This window comes from Nycticebus coucang, chromosome 21 (assembly GCF_027406575.1).
Source record: "Nycticebus coucang isolate mNycCou1 chromosome 21, mNycCou1.pri, whole genome shotgun sequence".
Taxonomy (NCBI): Eukaryota; Metazoa; Chordata; class Mammalia; order Primates; family Lorisidae; genus Nycticebus; species Nycticebus coucang.
Window position 1 is genome coordinate 31,885,553 of NC_069800.1, and position 20,282 is coordinate 31,905,834.

Below are 20,282 nucleotides of genomic sequence, written 5' to 3' on the forward strand. Positions count from 1 at the left end.
GAGCTCATCTAAGTGCTTTTTTGTTTTTGTTTTGTTTGTTTTTTTTTTTTGGTCAGCAAAATGTGATGAACATCTTGCAACAGTCTCCCTCTAACATATTTTTCCCCAAACACAGCCAGAAAGCAAATGTATAACCCAGCACACTTCATAAAGATCAAAACACACTCCTTACTCTCCAGGATTGGGTAAAGAGTTACTTGTGAACACAAACATACTAGGAAAAGATCTACAAAGAGGTTTCTCCAAGCCATAGAGGCTATAGGTGCTCAGAGCAGGGAGCTCTGGGTTCCACTGCAGACTTTGTTGCCTGAGAAAGCCCCACAGGGCACTTCCTCTACGACTGGGCAGGCTTAACCTAATCAGTCAGCTCTCAGCCCCTCCAGCAACAGCTGTGTTGTCGCATCTGGTCCTCCTCTGATCTGTCACCACCAGGAAATGTGGAACTTACACCTTCTGAGATTCCCAGTGTGATGGGGAGTGGTGGAAATTGAACTTTGGTCTTCAAGAGCAACCTGGCCGAAGAGGCTATCTCTAGAACAAGAAAGATTTCTGGGAGAATCAAGTCACACCTTGTCCTGACACTCAACTCACAAAGTGCTGGGGTGCTGGCTCACATCCAGTCTGAAGAGAGACTTCAGTGCCCACAGACATCCAAAAGGCAGCGGGTGGAAGATGGGACAGTGTACAATGACTGACTGTGTACAAGAGAGACTCTGGTGACTGCTGGTGGGGTTGTAAGTTAGTGCAACCATTTTGGACAACAGTATGAAGGTTCCCAAAATATTAAAAATAGAATCACTGTATGATACATTTCTGTGTATATATCCTAAGGCAATGAAATCAAATGTCAAAGACACTCCCATCTTTGTTGCAGCAATAACCAAGATATGGACTCAACCCAAGTGCCCACCAGCAGGTGAATGGATGGAAAGAATGTGGTGTGTATATACATATACAGCCAAAATAATACATTCTTCCTTAATAAAAAATAAAATCATGTATTTTTGACAATATGGATGAACTTAGAGGACATTACACTGAGTGAAATAAAACACAGAAAAGCAAATACTACATTTATCATGTGGAATTTTTAAAAAGTTGAACTCATGCAAGCAGAGAGTAGGATGGTTGTCAAGGGTTGGAAGTTGGGAGATATTGGTCAAAGGGTACAAAGTTTCAGTTAAGGAGGATTAATAAGTTCTGGAATCCATTGCACAGCAAGTTAGGCAGGTACAATGGCTCACACCTGCAATGCTAACACTCTGGGAGGAGGAGGCAGGAGGCTCAAAGGGTAAGGATTACAGTCATGAGCCACCACACCCAGCCTAACTATAGTTATCTGCTATGCAATAGCCCAGCTTGAGCAAGAGCTAGACCCCTTCTCTACTAAAAATAGAAAAATTAATCTAGTGAATTACAATGTATTGCATACTAGAAAATTGCTAAGCGTAGATCTTAAATGTTCTACAAAAAATAAAATATGTGAGGTGTAGGCATGATAACTAGCTTGATTTAATCATCTCACAATGTATATATAATAAATATATCAAAACATCACATTGTACACCATAAATATATATAATTTTTATTTGTTAATTATACTTTCATAAAACTGGGTGGAGGGAATGAGAGAGAGTAACTGGTTATATAGGAAAACCTCCTTGGGACCTAATTTGGATTCCTCTATAGAACCACTCATAGGTCCCCTTATTTCTCTCTTCCTTTCACTGTCCCTGTGTCCCCACATGTAGCCAGCCACTGAAAATACATCTCTACCCATGAGAGTATAAAGGGAGGCTGGAATCATGCCTTCTGAGGACCTTCAATTCCCAATCTAGTTCCTGCCTTAATTTGACAAAACTTGGAATCCTCTGCAACCCCCCTTGAAGATGATACTTGATGTACTCCCTACTTTCATCTACTCAAAGAGCCAAAATATTAAAATTATAGGGATTTCTAGAATATTAAGTCTTATGGGAACTACTAGATCTGGAACTACACAACCCGAGGCTCTGACTCAAGGCCAGAGCAGCCTCCCAGCCCTTATTCCAAAAGACCTTCAGAGTTTCCAAAATCCCTGAAGTGCTCAGAAGTCTAGGGGTGGCAACCAAGACAGGAGGCTTCTCACAGCAGTTAGGGCAGAGTAGCTCAGAAGAAGGCAGAATAGGCTCAAAATCTGGCTGCATGATCTTGGAAGAGTTACTCAGCTCTGCACATTCTCATCTACTACTATTATTACAGTTTTCTATGCTTAGGTTGGCCAAAAGTCCAAAACATAAAATGGGGAGGCCATTATTCCCCTCCCTCTGCCTTCCCCAATGCTAATGTCATAAACCAGCCCTGTCCCATAGAGTCTTTTGTGATGACAGAAATGTTCACATCTGATTACCTAATACAGGGACCCCTAGCCTCATGTGGCTATTAAGCCTTTGACACATGGTTAGTGTGACCGAGAAGCTTAATTTTTCACTTTGGTTCTTTTTAACTTATTCAAGTTTAAAGAGCCACATGTGGCTACCTTAATAGATAGTGCATCTCAAAATGACCAAGACAGGAGACAAGGCTTTGAAAGCACAATGATAAGGCCTAAGTTCCAAATTTAAGTGAAAAGAGGCAAAACAATGGCTTAGGCAGGTGGCAAATCTTTTCTAAGGGCAAAGAAGGATTAAGGATGGCACTGGGTGTTTGAAAGACTGTGCAGGGATGGGGAGTGGCCCAAGGAAGTGACTGAGACATCAGTTCCCCATGCACTCCACAGAGGACCAGCTGCATTGCCTGGCTGGTGTGGGGAAGATGGGGTCTCTGAGGTTCCACAAGCGGTTAATCTCCTGGGGCCAAGGTGACTGCTCTTGCTATCAGGCAGATTAACTGTGTATTTATGGCCCTGCCCGGAGAGTCCAAAATAAGTCATAAACAGTTCCAAACAACATGCTCAGATCCCATGGAGGGCCTGCTTTTTCTGTATACAAGAGAGCAACTTGTTATAAACTGCTAAAAGGTTGGGGAGGGCAGGAGGGTTAGGGGGAAAGAAACAGAAAAGCCCCCCTCTTGGTGGGATACAGTGCTGGAGTGATAAAGTGAGACGGTCTCAAGCTTGAGACCAGATGCCCTTTTGGCTCTGCACTTTGGACAAAACCAGAAATGCAAGAAGATACAAGGAAAGGAATGATAGCCAGAGAGGAGGCAGCTGCCAGCAGGAAGGCACTTGGAACTGCCCCTCTTTTATCAGGAGCAGCTGTAAGTGACGGATGCAACCTCCAATTTATGTGTCTGCTTGTCTGTCTCTGACTTGGGAACTGAAAAGCAAATCACCATCATCATAAAAGAAAAAAAGAAAACCTGGTTTGACTGAGGACTTCGCTTCTGAGCTAATCTCAAACAGCTTCCAGAATGCTATCATTGAGGTTTCCTCTCCTTAAGAAATTGTTATAAGACAGCTATTATAATACTCTTCCTGGCAATAGGACAACACTCCCATCTACACGACAATCAAATGCCATTTCAGGGCTAATTTAGTGCAAATTCAAATCTTCCTTTTTTATTTGCCTGCAGAAAATTGAGCTGCACACCTAGAAATTTTTCTATCTTTGACCAAGAAATTCCCCTTTTAGAGTTTATCCTAAGGAAAAAAATCAGAGATACACACAAACATTGTTGCTGCACACAGATGTTTATTACAGTGGTATTAGTAACAAAAGAAACTCTGTAAATATCCAGAAAGGGGTTGGGTACTCATATTCATACAACAGAAGCTGACACAGCTATTAAAAACTTAGGATTTCAGAGGCATTGGTATATTCTTATTTTCATGGTGTTAAGTGAAAAAACCTGGACTCAAAATTGTTTATAGCATATAATCTAATTTTTTTAGATACATAGCTTTGGCTGTGGGCATGGCTGTGTAGTAAAAATCAAAGAAAACATTTTAAGATATTTTTAAAGTTAATCTTTGGATAATGAAATTAGAAATAATTTTTACCTTCCTCTTTTACTCTTTTTTGAAATTTCTAAAAGTAGGGTAAAATAAAATTGTAAGCATCTCACATTCCATGGTCTCCCAGCAACTAGGCAAATGAAAAGGATCTAGAGTCACCTAGACTGAGAAAAATAGTCACCTAAGCTGATAAGAACAACTTTCTGGTCTAACCTTCTCCTTTCTGACTCAACAAACACAACAATTAATTTCACATATAGCCTCTTGGTAAATTTAAAGCCACTCTGGGCTTCCAGAAGAGTTTTCCTGAACATTCTCCAATAGATTTTATTTTCCCCACATGTACAAAAGGGAAAAGACTTCCCCCAATGTGTTTATGTGCTGGTTAAGAGGCAGATACTTCTGTTCACACCATTAGAGTCTTACAGACATTCTTTTCCTATTCCCAATTCTCAATAGTCATAACTGTCCCTTTGCCTTGTTCTGAGCTACTTGTCAGTCTAGAATATGGAGAATATGAATTCCATAAACCCAGGAATGTTGTCTATACTGCACAAGGCTATAACTTTAGCACCCGAAACAGTGTCTGATGCATAGAAGACACTAAATAAATGCAAAATCAATGGATGAAGGAAAGGCTGGATGGATGGATGCACACATGCATATATTCTTTTCTTGTCAAACTAAACAAGGTAAGCAAAACTTTTGGCAAACCACTTGGTCAAATTCTGCAGCTTGGTGCCCTAAAACAAACTAAGTTTTTCAGGCAAAGTATAGAAAAAGCCCAGTCAATAAAGAAGCTAAAGATACACAATAAAATTAGTCTAAAAATAAAGAACTAAGCAGCCCTAACTAGCAAGTTACCTTATCTCTTGGAAGTCAACCATCAATCATACTTAGTCTAAAGCCACAGACGCTAGTATTTAAGTCATAGTTTTTCTTATTTTCTACTTTGTGACATTTCTGTTGCATAAAATGGCAGATTTTACTTTCTAAAAAAGCCCACAGTAATGTTTCCCATTGTGTATGCTCTTCTAAAATGCAATCTTGCCCTTTCCTACCAAAAGATAGACTATCTCTCTATCCCTTGAGTCTGGGTACACACTGTGACTGCTTTAGGCCGCAGAGTAAGGCAGGGATGAGCCACTGTTTCTCCACATGGTCTACTATACAAACCCTGTGGAGAGGCCCTTTTGAGACCATGTGGAAAGAGAGAAGAACCCAGCAGAGCCCAGTTTTCCAGACATGCCTGCCAAGGCACAGTCCTGCAAGTGAGGCCACCTTGGATCCTCCAGGCAAACCCAACCACTCAATGAAGGCCACTGAGTGACCCTAGTCGATGCCAGGTGGAGAGTAAGAGAATTGCTCTGAAGACCATGCTCAAATTCCCAGCACAAAATTGTACAATACGAATGTTATTTTAAGCCACTAAATTTTAGCATTCTTATATTTCAATAGAGAACCATAATCATACCTTTAGTCATATCACTCCACTCCACCAAGAGATACCTTTGATTCATTTAGTAATAGTGCAGCAGAATAACTTAATGAAGACATTAACATTTTCCATACAGGTTTATTAGAATGAGAAATCAGTGGTTTTTTTCTCTTCACAAATCTTTCCACCACACCCCTTTAAAATAAAAGAGAGATGTGGAAAGCAAACCAAGCTTTGCATCCTAAAAGCCTGTGCTATCTCTTGCTTGCAAAATAAAGAGGCTTTTGTTTCCATCAAAAGGTAAAGACTATGTCTCCTCCCTTGAACCTGGATGGATTTTTGTAATTGCATCAACCAATAGAACACAGATAGAGTGATGCTATGCAGCTTCTAAGATTAGGCCATAATAGGTGGTACCACTTCTGTCTCTCTCTCTCTCTCTCTCTCTCTCTTTCTCTCTTTCTCTGGAGAAGCTTACTCTTAGAACCCAACTACTATGCTTTGACCCAAGGCAGACCAGGTGGAGAGAGATCACATGGATGTTCCAAACAACTTCCCCAGCTAAGGTACTAAGCAATGGCTATCATCATATCCCAAAACCTTTGAAATGACTCCAGACACAGACACTCAGTGCACCTTCATGTGACGCTCAGTGAAAGAAATTTGTCCATCTGAAACTATTCAACCACGATAACCATAACAGATGAACATAAGAAATGATCATTGTTATTTATTCTTATTTTACAATACTTGGTCAAGTTTGTAATACAGTAATAAATAATCAGAATACTAGGTCTTAACGGCCCAAGTAAAAGTTACTATCATGGAATTGGGTTGGGAGGAAGAAGACGAGAGAAGGGTGCTCCCACCTTGATATCCTGTAGAAAAAGAAAGACAGATATTTGGGGAACAAAGTATGGCCCTAGACATCTATAGAACAGATATACAATAGAAAGATATTCATCAGAGTGAAAAATCAATGTTGGCCCTTCAAACACCCATTCTCATAACATCCAAACACTCCAATCATTTTTTCCCTGACCATTTTACATATTATAGAAACTAGAAAAACAAATACAATTTATTTGACTCTTTCTTTTTGACTCCTTGAAAGACAAAAATGAACTTTAAAAAATATAATTTAAATTTTGAGGTTCAAGGCCTGAAAATTAAGTTCTATATGTTTCAATCCCCAAGTATCTCACTTCATTGTGTCTTCATAGAATATCAAGTGTCCAGACAAAACCAAGGTATCCAAGCAAAAGATTTTTAGATTCTGTACACATCAGAACATCTACGATGTTGCTTAATGCCATGATCCACTCTCCCTTTGCTGGCAAGCTATAAATTCCAACCTTTTCTCATCAAGAGACTGATTACTTTCCCCCGTGGACTCTATTCTTTGAATTTTGTCAATGGTTTATACTTCAGATGTTAAGTAATTATTACCATCCTACATTTTACCAAAAAAAAAATATAAAGTAGCATAGTTTTTTTTAGCTGAGTTTCTCTGACTCTGATCAAAGCAACACACATGGTGTATATCTGTCTGTATTGTTGTGTGTACACACATATATAATCTTGTTCCTCTTGTCCTTGTGGTCTCTAGCAACACATTCGAACTCCACTCAGATAAAGATATATTTCCTTTGAGTTGTTTATGACATTCTGGAAAAGGCAAAATTATTAATTAAAAAACCACCTCAGTAGTTGCCAAGGATGGTGGACAAACAACAGAGATAAAGAGGTAAGATTAGGGGATGTACAGGGAAGGGAGAGTACGCTGTGTGAGGACATAATGGGCAACACAGCCCTGAGTGTGTCGCAATTTACAGAAATGCACAACAGCAAGTATGAACCTGAATGTAAATGATTAACTTTAGAGAACAAGGTACCAATTTTTTATAAATTTTTAAAAATGTATCCCAGTAATTTAAGATTTTATTGATAGTTGCAAATATGACATGGGGAAGAGACAAAAAAAAAAGATAAGGGAACACTGATCCATTTTTATGTCAATCCCAAACTGCTCTAGATGAGAATATGCATTAATTAAAAATAATAATCTAGCATTATTGTTTCAGGGAGATATTTTGAGGGGAGGACAAGGTCTCACTTTGTCTTCCTGGCTAGAGTACTGGAGTACAGTGGTGTCATCATAGCTCACTGAAACCTCAAAGTCCTGGGCTCCAGTGATCCTCCTGCCTCCGCCTCTCAAAGTGCAAGGATTATGAACATGACCACCAAATATGGACAGCAAGATCATTTTAGGCCAATAATCAATAATCAGGTAGGGTCTGGACATTAGCTTGAATTATTTTTGTCTGCCATTGAATGTGAAAAAATCTTGACTTTAAAATGTATATTGAATTCCGTGGTTGCAGCAGCACTTGTAACTAGGTAAATTAAAATATTGAGACATTAAAAAAAATAAAATAAAAACCATTCTTATCCATCAAGTCCTTTACCTGGGGGCCACTGTGCCCTCATTAGCCCCATGGTGAACAGCCTTAGATTGTTCTCTGAAGAAGAGTTGACCTTGGACCCAAGGCCACCAGCTCATAATACATAACTTATGTTATGACCTGAAGTGAGGAGATTTGCTGAGCCAGACTCCCCTTCTCAGATTTCCACTGGCTATAGAGTGAATTTACCAGGTAGAGGCAAGGGAAACTAAAGGCAAGACAAACAGAGAAAGTGACTGCTTGCTTCAGGTAGGTTGAATAAGTCTCTCATTAATCAAGAATCCCAATCGAAGCAAACCTTCATTAAACCACCGTGCTGTTCTGCTGGCCACCAACCCAACTGGCTAAAAGGTGAAAACACTAAGTGTTGGTGAAGAACTAGATCAACTGGAACTCTCATAAAGACTGGTGAGACTGTATAGGTACAAGTGGAAACCTTTTCAGCCATGTCTAGTAAAGTTTGTTGTGTGCTTACCCTACAGCTCAGCAATTCCACTCCCACAGATACCCTAACAAAAATAAGCTCGTAAATGTGCTAGTAGAAATGACCTAAATGACCACAGAGAATAAAATGGAAAAGCAACTTGTGAGATACATATTCACACAACAAAATCCTAATTACCAGTGAGGATGAAGTGTTGATAAGTATATGCAATGATATGGAAGAATCTCACAAATGTAATGATATGTGACTCACATGACTCACGCTGAACAATCCCATTCACATGAAGTACACAGACAGAACTGATGCTTGGGGTTAATGGCTGCCTTTGGGAAGGTAGTGATCAGCAGAGGGCACCAGGGACATGTGGGATACTGACAAGGTCTTGTTTCTTGAACAGGGGGTTGTTTGCCCACAGATGAGCTCACTTGATAATCATAGAGCTGTACACTTGATTTATGCTCTTTTATATGCAGATTATACCTTAACAAAAAGTTTTAAAAGGTTTTAAATCATTACATCTGAGTGTCCAATGTCCTGGCAACTCCTGACCAAGCACCATTACAAAAGATTGTGCTTTTCTGTGTTTTGCAGCTGTTTCAAGTAAGAATAATGAAAAATGACTGTATCATTTCATCTGGAGATTTATCAATGTTAACACTGATATAAATATTATCTAAACTTGTGATTTTCAACCAGCACGCCATGAGAGGATCTTATATGTGCCACAAAAATAATAATAATGCTATGTAGCTTCTAAAAGGATCTTAGGTAAGGTGCGCTGCAAAAATTTTTTAAGATAATTAATTAAATTCTTTTCTAAAGAAGTTCAAAGTACACTAAGTATATTTTTTTCTCTTTTTATTTTTTTGATTAACATAATTTAAGTGTGCCGCAGAAGTTTAACTATAGGTTCAAGTGTGCTATGAGATAAAAAAGGTTGAAAAACACTGATCTATACCTTCGTGCCAAATAATAGTATAATACTATATACTCAAATTTTCATCTGTAGGCATAACCATTTACCAGGTTAGAAAAGTATGATTGTTTGAAATAATAACTACTACAAACAGAAGACTTCAATACCTTAACTTTAAAACTGTTTCCTAGGGCTGTATGATACACTTTTGGCCAAGTCTGTCAAAAGTGAAAATTAAATTCTGTGCTTTAGAGAAAGCAAAAAACTCATAAGATCTATCTCTTAATAAGTTTCAGAAGTATAGCACAATATTGTTAACTGTAACAATATGGTAATTAGAGATCTACCCTCTTAACAAAGTTTAACTATACCGTACAGTATTAAGCACAGCATTGTGCAACAGATCTCTGCTTAAATTAAACCTTATACCCATCAAACAGCAGCTGCTTAGAAATCATCCCCAAGCACTTAGAAAAACCATTGTTCTAGTCTCTGTTTCTATGAGTTTGACCACTTTAGATATTTCATGTAAGTGGAGTCATATAATATTTGTCCTGTGATTACTTTATTTCACTTAGCATAATATCCTCAAGGTTCATCCATACGACAGGACTCCTCCTTTTCATAGCTAATTAATTTTCCATTGTGTGTGTGTGTGTGTGTATACCACATTTTCTTTATCTATTTATCCATTGATGAGCATTTAAGATTATTCTACCTCTTGGCTATTATAAATGTTAGTATGAACATGGTTATTTGTTTGAGATTCTGATTTCAATTCTTTAGGAATAAATACCTAAAGTGGGATTTCTGGATCATATGGTAGTTCTATTTCTAAGTTTTTGAGAACTCTTCATACTATTTTCCATAGTGGCTGCACCATTTTACATTCCCACCAACAGTGTACAAGATCCTAATTTCTCTACATCTTTGCCAACATTTGTTACTTTCTGTTTTATTGATAATTATCATCCTAAAAAGTATAAAGTGATACCTATTCTTTTGCTCTCAATATTTATTTATATGTTGAGCATCTTTGCCAATATCTATTGGTCATTTGGATGTTTTCTCAGGAGAGATGTCTATTCAAATATACTGCCCATTTTCTTTTTTTTTTCTTTCTTTTTTTTTTTTTTTTTGTAGAGACAGAGTTTCACTTTATTGCCCTCGGTAGAGTGCCGTGGCGTCACACAGCTCACAGCAACCTCCAACTCCTGGACTTAGGCGATTCTCCTGCCTCAGCCTCCCGAGCAGCTGGGACTACAGGCGCCCGCCACAATGCCCGGCTATTTTTTTGTTGCAGTTCGGCCGGGGCTGGGTTTGAACCCGCCACCCTCGGTATATGGGGCCGGCGCCTTGCTCACTGAGCCACAGGCGCCGCCCTATATTGCCCATTTTCAAATCAGTTGGGAAGGTTGCTATTGAATTGTGTTTCTTATATCTTTTCAATACTAACCTCTTATCAGACACATGGTTTACAAATACTTTCCTTCATTCTGTTAATTGCCTTTCACTCTGTTGATTGTTTCCACTGTGTACAGAGCTTTTTGGTGTGATGTAATAGCACTTGTTTATCTTTGTTTTTGCTGCCTATGCTTTTAGTGTCATATCCAAGAAATCATTGACAAGGCCAATGTTATAAATCTTTTTCCTATGTTTTCTTCTAGGAATGCTATGCTTTCAGGTTTTAAGCCTTTAATTCATTCTAGTTGAATTTTGTACACAGTATGCGTCCAATTTCTTTTTATCACATGTGGACATACAGTTTTCCCAATGCTAACAAAGCCAACTTTAAAAGAGCTATATGGGCTCGGCACCCATAGCACAGTGGTTACGGCACTGGCCACATACACCAAGGCTGGTGGGTTTGAACCTGGCCTGGGACAGCTAAACAACAATGACAACTACAACAACAACAAAAAAAAATAACCAGGCATTGTGGTGGACACCTGTAATCTCAGCTACTTCTGAAGTTGAGGCAAAAGAATCTCTTAAGCCCAAGAGTTTGAGGTTGCTATGAGCTGTGACACCATGGTACTCTCCTGAGGGGAACATAGTAAGACTCTGTCTCAAAAAAAAGAGTCTATATGGTTAATCACTATTTTTGCTGACATTTATGCAAATAACCGGGCAAAGTATAATACAACTAAAATTTATTTTGCACAAAAATTCATCTTACTATGATAATCTTATTATTTATCTTTGATAAAAACAGGTGAACTAGAGAAAAAAAGATTGTTTCCAAAGAAAATATAACTCACCAGTTACTAGATTCCAGCCCTTACCTTTATTTTTGAGATTTTATTATTTGCCAACAGTGCAGACCAAATCCTGGGTTATTTTTTGACTATAGGTCTCTAAAAAATTGGATTGCAGTTTCTTTCTGAATGATGTTTTTAGTTGTATCCCTAATAGAAACAGTTCCTTTTTCTGTTCTGAGACACAAGTTCTTTTCTGATTGTCAAATTATTAATGTTATTTATCCTTGCATTGTCTTACCTCTTCTGAGAAGACCAGAATCATGGCATTTCAAACATTGGAGATGATTCAGAGAAGCCTGAAAATCTCTCTTATTTGGAATCCCACTGGGCTTTTTTGCTTTTTCATTGTTCAAGTGCGGTTGCTAAAACTATACAAACACCCTCCCCATAGGCCCAGAGACTAGCACAAAAGAGGTGCTAGACAGATAAGATTGTAAGGCCTGGTTTTGAAGGATGGAATTTGTTCAGACTATCCAAATCAAGGACAGGCACACAGATGCCTAAACAGCTGGCAAATTGAGGGTCTTTTCCTCTTGGGCCATTATGTGGCCTCCTTCCCAACCATAAAAATGTTCTACTTCCCATAGACTTAAAAGAGAACTACAGGGAGAATATCAAGATAGTTCTTGCTGGACGGCACCTGTGGCTCAAGGAGTAGGGCGCCGGTCCGATATGCCGGCAGTGGCGGGTTCAAACCCAGCCCCGGCCAAAAACCACAAAAAAAAAAAAAAAAAAAAAAAGATAGTTCTTGCTAGTTATGGGGCTTTAAAAAAATAGAGATACAGGCTCAATGCCTATAGCTCAGCAGCTAGGGCGCCAGCCACATACACTGGGCCTGGCACGTTCATATCCAGCCTGGCCCTGCCAAACAACAATGATAACTACAACCAAAATATAGCCGGGCACTGTGGCAGGCTCCTGTAGTCTCAACTACTTGAGAGGCGGAGGCAAGAGAATTACTACAGCTCAAGAGTTTGAGGTTGCTGTGAGCTGTGATGCCACAGCACTCTACCCAGGGTGATATAGTGAGACTCTGCCTCAAAAAATGAAAAATAAAAAATATAAAAAATAGACATACTAAGAAATTTATCCATCACCTAGGACAAATTACTAAAGAGACCCAAAACAACATTGCAGCAAAGCAAAAAGTCTCTAAATTTCTTAGCTCGGTACTTATAGATAAGTCAATTTTAGAACCTGCTCTTTGGCTTTTGGTTTTAGGCTTTTGGCATTGCTTAAAGGTTTTAAGCATTGATGAATGCCCGTCCACTTCCATTCCTGTCTTGCCCAGAACATTTAATTGGCTGTAAGTCTTCTGGTTCTAAGTCCCTTGGCCATAGGGGTCCCACCTAGGGCCTGATGGACCCAGGGCATGTAGCTACACCACCCTGGCAATAATGGGATGTAAATAAAACCTTGACCATAATGCTGCCTCTGGAAAAATCTTGGCTAAAAGGGGGAAATAAGAAATAAAAATAATATCCTAAGACTCCCAACTGACTGAATGGACCCCTCAGAGAAACCTTAAAAGAGAAATCCTGGCCATGATGGTATGGGAGCTCAGACACACCTCATTATACCCCTTCCTCATTAACTGCTCTTATGCTTTCTTCCCTAAGGGTTAAAAAAACAGCCCTTTAGAAAGACTTGCTTCAATCTTGATTTCAATTGATTTCAACCAACTGCCTAATCCTGCTCCTCCCTTTTTTGATTTCAGCATAACCAGCATTTCTTCCTGATAAGAGACCACAACAATTAAGTGCTTTCAACCAGTCTACAGAGGCTTTGCAGTGAGGGTTTTTGCAGCCTCTGCTTCACCTCTTTATGTCACAGGATCAAAAATCCACCCTTGGATCATGCTAATGCTAGTTTTTGAACATGGATGACATGAAGGGGCAAGAAGCTGAATTGCACATGTATATGTTTCTCTTTTTGTAAATAATCATGACTCCTCCTACAGCTTATTAAATATGTGTATTTGGCCACCCTGCTCAGCATAAATGCATAAATTTTTATTCCCTCTAATTTTCTCTAGAAGTACTTACTCTCAGCATCTGGCCAGAGGTTATTCTTCCGAGCCTGTAAGATGGTTGGGCTGCAGGCTATAACCCATTATGAGAAAGAAAGCCTTCTTTTCCAAATTAAAAAAAAAAAAAAAAAAAAAACTATTTTGGCCACCTGAGGCCCTTTGTGGTTTTATATGAATTTTAGAATTTTTTTCTATTGTTATTGGGATTTTGATAAGAATTGCATTAAATCTATAGATTAATTTGGGTAGTATGACAATTTAACAATTTTAAGTCTTCTAATACATGAACAAGGAATGTTCTTCCATTTGTTTTTGTTTTTGTTTTTTTGTTTTTTTTATTGTTGGGGATTCATTGAATGTTCTTCCATTTGTTTGTATCTTCTTTAATTTCTTTCAATAATGCTTTTTAGTTTTCAAGGCACAACTCTTTCAATTCCTTGGTTAAATTTATTCCTAAGCATTGTAAATGGAATAGTTTTCTTCATTTTTTTCTGATTGTTTATTTTGAGTTGTTATAAGAATGATATAATATTTTTACATGTTAATTTTGTATCCTTCAATTTATCTGAATTTATTTATTAGTTCTAACAGATTTTCATGCAATCTTTTGGGTTTTCTATATATAAGATCATGTCATCCACCAACAAAGAAAATTTGGGTGCATTTTATGTTTTCTTGCCTAATTTCTCTGGATAGGCCTTCCAATTCTATGCCAAACTCAAGTGGCAAGATGAGTTCCCTTGTCTTGTTCCTGATCTTAGAGGAAAAGCTTTCTGGTTTTTGCTATTGGGTATAACATCAACTTTGTGCTTTTCATTTGTTGGACTTTTTGTTATTAAATTGTCTGTGTTTTCCTTGCCTTTTTCTACTTGTGGACATCTGGAATTATGAAGAATGGTAGAGTTTGATTAATGTTTAAATTCAGTTATACTTACAGGGTTCAATCCTAAGACTTTCTAGTTTTCCACTTTGGACTTTTTCTCAGTAAACATTGATATGAAAGAGAAGATCCTCAATCCTTTTATTGATTCTAAAATTTGGGGGCAAATCTGATATCTAAGGATGCCATGTTATTTTACAGCCCCACCTTACTACAAGTGCAGAACAGGACACATTAAATGAGACTCCATCTAAATTGGCATGAGTTTGTCATAGCACCATTTGCTTCCTAGGAGCTAGTATATTTGTTATGCAACCCAAAAGACTAGGCTAATTGTTAATCTAACAATAGTTCAGCTGCAAGCTAAAAAAACACCCAGGTCCCCACAGGACAGGTATAAAAATACAAAAGTACATCATTTGCAGCAGGCACAGTGACTAAACTCAGCCCCATAGGCAAAATCAAGAATTTGACCCATTTTTTTCCTGAGAAAAAAAACTTTTTCTTTTTTTTTTATTAAATCATAAACACATAGATCATGTATACATTAATGCATTTATGGGGTACAATGTGCTGATTTCACATAGAATTAGGAACGCTTACATCACACTGGTTAATATATACCTCATCTCCTTTACTTAATTATTGTGTTAAGACATTTATACTCTATACTAATAGATCCGACATGTACCCTTGCATTAAGCACCATAGGTGTGATCCCTCTATTTACCCTCCCTCAATCTGACCTTCCCCCTCTCCTACCCACGCCTCTCGTCCCTCCATCATCTTGGGCCATAGTTGTGATCTATTCTTCATTATGAAACCAATTTATTGGTTTCATAATAGTACTGAGTACATTGGATATTTTTTCTTCCATTCTTAAGATACTTTACTAAGTATCCAACTCCATCCATGTAAACATAAAAGAGGTAAAGTCTCCATCTTTTTAGGGCTGCATAATACTCCATGGTATACATATACCACAATTTATTAATCCATTCATGGGTCAATGGGCACTTGGGCTTCTTCCATGACTTGGCTATTATGAATTGAGCTGCAATGAACAATCTGGTGCGAATATCTTTGTTATAAAGTGATTTTTGGTCTTTTGGATATACACCTAGTAGAGGAGTTGCAGGATCAAACAGCAGGTCTACTTTTAGATCCCTGAGAATTCTCCATATTTCTTTCCAAAAGGGACATATTGAATGATGCCCCATGATCATATCAATGTACACAGCTATGATTTAATAAAAAAAAAAGGGACGTATTAGCTTGCACTCCTACAGCAGTGCAGAAGTGTTCCCTTTTCTCCACATCCATACCAACATCTGTAGTTTTGGGATTTTGTTAGGTAAGTCACTTTTACAGAAGTTAGATAATATCTCAAAGTGGTTTTGATTTGCATTTATCTGATGATTAAATATAATGAGCATTTTTTTCATGTGTCTGTAGGCCATGTGCCTATCATCTTCAGAGAAACTTCTGTTCAAGTAACTTTTTCATATGACAGAACTATGTCTGCACAAATGTGATTAATATTATTCCTAAAAATAGTGATATTGTGAAATAAATTTTTAAAAATCTGGTTGATCAATTCTATGGCAAAGATCTATCTTTATCTGCATACCCCTGCAGCTACCAGAGCACGCTCTCTCTCTCTCTCTCTCTCTCTCTATATATATATATATATATATAATATATGTAATTATTTTATATACACAATTACATAATACATAATATATATAATGCTAGCCATGGATAAAGTAAACATAAATTACTCCATTTTGCTTACTCTATAGGCATTTTGTAATTTTGCAATCAATAATAAGATCACTAGTAATCAGTACAAAGAGACAGCTTTCAGCGTGTCCTTGTTGGACAAATGGAAATAAAACCACAGTTTCCTACATAAATATAGGATTCTGTAGGAAAAAGAATTAAGCACACTGTGAGCCAAAGCAGAAATAGTAATAATTCTGATAATAACAGAACTAGAAGAAAGAATGGTGGATGCTAGGGGCTAGAAGCTGGAGTAAATGAGATACGTTAGTCAAAGAGTACAAATTTTCAGTTATAACACAAATAAGTTCTAGAAATCTAATGTACAACATGGTAACTACATAGCTAACAATAATGTATATTTGAAATTTACTAAGAGAGTAGAGTGTAAGTTCTCTCATCACAAAAATAAAAGGTAACCTCAGGTGATGGACATGCCAGTTAGCTTCGTTGTAGGAATTATTACACATATATCAAATCACCATGTTGGGTACCTTCAGTATACACAATTTGTTAGTTATACTTCAATAAATCTAGAAAAGTGCACAAAATAAAAGTAAAAATTCTGTTAAAAGAGAAAATTTAATTTTGTACACAAAATGTACAGGTTGCCAGTACAAAAACTTCAAAAGAAATGAAGGGAAATAATATCAAACAGGTTTCAACAGAGCAATTAAGCCTCATAACTAGTAATTCTGGGGGTTACTGGAGATCATCAAGCTATCTGCAGAAAGAGAATTTAAGTATGAGAGGATGAGGAGAGAAAAACAAATTGAGGGAGTAATTAAAGATACAGACTGTGCTAAGTTTGGCTGATAGCCAGTTCTGTGGAGAGGAGGAAACAGAGTGGGTCTGGTTCCTCCTCTGCAAGGAGGAACTGCAGAGTGGGTCTCTCCCAGCAATCAACAAAAAGGAGAGAGGGTGTCTTTTTATATTTTTAATTATGGCAAAAAATAACATAAAATTCACCACATTAACCATTTCTAACTGCACATTTCAGCATTGTTAGTCACATTGTTGTGACTCCAGAACCTTTTCATCTTGCAAAACTGAAACTCTCTACCCATTACGACAACTCCCTATTCTTCCCCCAACTCCAGCCCCAGGTAACCACTGTTCTTTCTGTTTCTATTAATTTGACCATTCTTGGTACATCATATAGGGGGATTTGCACACTATTTGTCACCTTGTGACTGGCTTATTTCATTTAGCTTCATGCCCTTAAGTTTCATCCATGTCACATGTGTTAAAATTTTCTTCCATTTCAAGGTTGAAATATTCCATTGTATGGAAATGTTGTATTTGTCTGTCCTCATTGATAGATATTTGGGTTGCTTCTACTTTTGTTCCCTCATATTTTTCTTGACTGATTTAGCTTGGTTGCTTTACCCTGGCCTAATTTGTCATAGGTGTGATTGCCAAATGCAGCCCAGAGTCTGTAAAATATGATGCTTGACCAGAGACAAGATGACGCTAACCTCTCAAGACCTTTATCTTCCCATCCATCTTCAGATATGGTGGGTTTTATGTCACATTAATAGAAATAACCATGTTATTGATGGCACAACCGTGGTTTTGAGTTAGACATCGACTGTCCAATCTTCTTACCCTGAAGTTTAAGAGTAAACAGGCCACTCCAGTGATTTGGTCAGATTATTGCTGAACCTTTCCAGATCTTGATAATTTAGCCAATGACAATCTCTGAGCCTCAAATTCCTCAGCAACAGGGACGCTGAGTGAGTCCCAGGGTCTCTGACAACCTCTGTCTTTAGAAAGTGACCTGTGCCTGTGGCTCAGTGAGTAAGATGCCAGCCCCATATACTGAGAGTGGCAGGTTTGACCACGGCCCCAGCCAAACTGCAACAAAAAACAGTTGGGCATTGTGGCAGGCACCTAAGCCCAAGAGGTTTGCTGTGAGCTGTGACAGCACATCACTCTACCAAGGAGGGTGACAGAGTGAGACTCTGTCTCAAAAAACAAAACAAAAAAAGTGACTACCAAGGACTATTATGAAATTAAAGTTAGTAATAACAATAGTAATGGCACGTTATCAATCAACTATGACTACATAAAACCCAGCCACAAAAGCTCATAGGATTATTGTAAAGTGAAAGTCAGTGGTAATGGTACTACTGTGTTATTAAAAAATCAGCTATTGGTGCCTAAAACAAACACCAAATTTCAGGAGCACATAACAATATGCATTTATGTCTTCTCATATGTCTGTGGGCTGGCTTAGGTTCAGATGATTTAATCTGGGCTCAGCTGGGCTTTGCTTCAGGCTGAAGTTGGTTTCAGATTTACTCCATACTTGTCATTCTCCTGGGACCAAAAGACTATAGGGTGGGGAGATAGGGATGTTCTTCTCAAAGCTTTAGCAGAAGTGCAAAAGAAAGGCCAATAGCCAACCACATTTTAGTCTTCATATCAGCTAACCTCCCACTGAACTACACAAGTCCAGTGGCTAACTCCAAAGTCCAGGCATCCGGTAATCCATGAGACCCTAGCAAGGGTATGATGTAAAGTATTACTACAGGAGAATGAAGAATTGGGGCCAGTCACCTTGGTAATAACCTAATTATGACTTTGAAAGAGGAAGGGGTAAATGTTAGATAATTATCCTTCCTTTATCCTCTGAAAGCATTTTCTAACGTGAAGCCTCTTGCTATCCTGTTCTACATTATAAGTTTCCCAAAAATGTTCACTCTTGGTCTCACACCCCATACTCAAAGGCCTACCATTACAACTGGCATTGTCTTTTTTAAAAGTTACTTTCCAAATTGGAAAGAATATGAGGATGGAAAATGGCAAATGGACATCCTGACTGCCTTAGGCACTTCTACATTCTGGCCTTGTGGCCCAGAGAGGAGGGAAAGTCAGCATGTGTGTATTGTTCTTTTCATTGAAAGGCACAGAGGAGACTGAGAAAGCACTTAGATCTTGATTGTCTTCCAGCTGGTTGTCCAAGGTCACTAAACATCAGGATATGCCCACAGGGACCCAAGGAGCTGGGGAAGGAAGAAGAGCAAGTACCCTCACAGTGAAAGTTGAAAGTGTCCTTGAAATTAGAACTTTGTGGCTCACTTCACTTCTCTATTTCCACCACCAGGGAGGAAAACTTTCCTTGCAAACACACTCACGGACAGAGACATACACCCTCAGGCTAACACCAAGAAAACTGCAAAAACAAGATTTTGTGGACACCAGAGGCTGTAATGTAGCAAGCCAAAATCACTACCCACAGAGCTGAGATAAGGCATTATTAAGGGGTCATATTTAGACAAACACCTGAACTCACTGAGAGCAAGAAAAACCTACCATGGTCACCCAGCCCAGTAGATGTATTCAACTTCTCAAAGAAAAATATCCCCATCATGGATCCCAATAGGAATGCTGATTTAAACCATTCTTGCTTATGTAAGTGTGGGATAAAGTGATGTGATTCTTGGATTGTTGATAGCAAGCTATGAATAATGTGATAATGTATATACACACACACAGAGAGATACATATATCCTAGAGTGGATGCCTTAGAAGAAAGACAGAACTATGGTATCACAGCAGAGCCCTGCCATTTGATGCCCTGCCATGTGGGACATACACAAACACACATGCGTACACACGAGTGCTCAGGGCTATGTCCACATATGTTAAAGAGGTAGCCAGACAATCCCAAGGAGTTCAGAAAAATCTGTAAGCTCCTCTTAAAAGATTGTGTGGAGAATATAAGCAGAGAAAAATGTCAATTATTTGTATTTTAATTACAAGTGATTAAAAATGATCACCAGATAGATAGTGCCTTAGCAGGGCCCCAGGAAGGCTTTAAGAAATGGCCATGATATGTGGGTTCTCAGTTTTGCCACTAACTTTGTGTGACTTGGCTTCAATGCCACCTTTCTTACACAATAGATAATTCTGAGAAATAAAATAACTTACTTTCATGAGCCCAAAAAGAAAAAAAAAATTGTACTTTGAGTTTTAGGAGGAGATAACACCTCCAAAATTATGGTCCTTAATCTCAAAATAAGTATAAGATAAAGAGTGTAATTTGATAAAATCTAGACACTATAGCATAACTGCCCCTCCCCCAAATGCCTGTAATTGTTTTTCATGAGATCTGAAATGGTTCAAT